The 1864-nt window shown below is 63.6% G+C and overlaps 1 protein-coding gene across 3 annotated transcripts in view; it reads left to right on the top strand.

Moving 5' to 3' along the window:
• Window positions 1-914: 914 nt before the first annotated feature.
• Window positions 915-1864, top strand: part of MTFR1L (mitochondrial fission regulator 1 like) — an 18495-nt gene continuing 17545 nt past the window's right edge. For 2 of the 3 annotated variants that reach the window (XM_077775553.1, XM_077775550.1), the window contains exon 1: window positions 917-1014. The gene's annotated coding sequence lies outside the window, so the exon portion shown is untranslated. Of the gene's footprint in view, window positions 1015-1864 lie in introns of all 3 variants that reach the window. The other variant, XM_077775551.1, reaches the window with a different exon arrangement.

The following is a 1864-nucleotide window of genomic DNA, read 5'->3' as shown; positions in this document are numbered from 1 at the left end:
ATTTGGGGGGGGGGAGATAGCAGAGCATTAAAGCAAGCACGGAGTTCCGAGCAAGAGACCCTGTGACTGCCGAAACCTGTCCCCACTATGAAGCCTGGCAGCTGGAACTTGGAGGCTTTGAGACCAAAGAACTGTGGCCTGGGAGCCAGGCACTGCTGTACACTAAGGTCAGAGGAGGGTATGCGACCCAGGCCTGGCTGCCATCAAGACCAGGACCAGGACCAGGACCGTGAGGGTTTAGGGTTTAAGCTCAAAGAGGGAGTGGGTGAGCGAGCCTGGAAGGAATGTGGGTCTCTTTCCCAACGCCTCTGGGGTCTTGCCCATCAATCTACTATTTCACTGAATCTGCCTTGTGTAGATTGTGAGATACATAAAGCCTAAAATAGAAAACATTACAAAGAGCTGAAATGCAGGAGTCAGATGAGAAAGAGGCCTCTTCCGGCCGGACAGAAGGCTGTAGAGGGTCTTGGCTGGGAAGCATTAAGTGTGAAAGGGGGATCTGGGCGAGATAAGGCAAGAGCTGGGTTCGGAGCGCCTGGAACGCCAGGTGGGGGCTTCTCAAGGTACAGTAGGCGTAGGGACAGCAGGCGCCACACAATTTGGGGGCCGAGTGGCGGACGCGATCGGAACTCGGAAGCTCGAGGTCGTCTCGGGACTACCCCGGGAGAGCTGCTAGAAGGCGGAGACCAGAGGCGGATGCGACCAATCAGGCCGCGGGGATTTCCCAGCGTGGTCAACTTTTCCCAAGGGCTGGGCCAGCGCAGGCGTGGCCTCGGGTATGGGCGTATCCCCTTCTGCGGGATCCTTGTGTGAGGCCCGCCCCCGCTGAAGCCGCACTCGCCCCGCCCAGAGCGGGGTCCGTCTTACGAGAGCGCGCGAGGTCGCGGCCCGGTGCGCAGCCGCAGAGGATCACTTCCGGGGGCGGATCAGCGGAAGTGAGGGCGGTTGAGGCTGGGCGGCCCGCTGTGGTAGGAGGGGCCGTGAGGTGAGTGAGTCCCGGAGCTGGAATCTGAGGTAAGACTAGGTCCGAGTGCTGCTCCGGAGGCGGGAGCGCGGCCTCCCGGCCCGACTGTCCACGCAGCCTAGTGTCGGGCGCTGTGCGGAGCCTGCGGCTCCCGTTCCCGCGCCAGTTCTCGCGGGAGCCCATGTTGTCGGCCTAGCTTGGCTGGGGGTGGGAGGACTCAATGCCCGGCGAGGGTAGTTGCTCGCCTGTCACTGTCTTCGATGGTTGAGCCGTAGCAGAGGCTCCTCAGCCGGCCGGGCTACTTCGGCCGCCTCGTTTCTTCTGGGACCCGAGAGCAGCTAGAGCTTGGCCGACCTTGGCCCCGTGGGGTCGGGCCGTTGCGGGGGAGGGGAGGCGTGTCCCGGGCGAGCGCCCTGCAGCGGCTCCCCCTGAGCTCCGCCTGGGGCCCACGCGGACTGCCGCCCGGCACCGGGGTGACGAGAGCAGGCCTGCCCTGGAGGAGCCCCGAGTCTCCTGCGGGAGAGCGTGTGTGCACAGGCAATGCCAGCGGCCTGGAGAGGGGTCGTGGGAGCGCGGAGGTGCTAGGAACCACCTGGCGTTGCCAGCGAACCGGGGGAAGTCTTCTCGCCGACACTTGGGACGGGGAGGGCGGTGAAGGCCAAGCCCGTGTTCTCGTTCGTTCGTGAACAAACGTCGAAGTGCCCACTGCGGTGTTCTGTGTCTGGGGAAGCCTCTGCCCTTCGGCAAGACAGCACATTACACGGGGGCCTCATTACTGTTGTGGAAGGACTCCGAAGGAAACGTGGGGTGCTGGGGGAGGGGGGCAGTAAGGACCTGGCAGGGAAGGGAAGGCATGGCTTGATCCGAGCGCTGCAGAATGAGGAGCTCGGTGAAGAGGGT

The sequence above is a fragment of the Crocuta crocuta genome, unplaced genomic scaffold, assembly GCF_008692635.1.
Source record: "Crocuta crocuta isolate KB4526 unplaced genomic scaffold, BGI_CrCroc_1.0 scaffold127, whole genome shotgun sequence".
NCBI lineage: Eukaryota > Metazoa > Chordata > Mammalia > Carnivora > Hyaenidae > Crocuta > Crocuta crocuta.
Note: the sequence above shows the minus strand (reverse complement) of the source record. Positions and strands in the feature narration are given on the sequence as shown.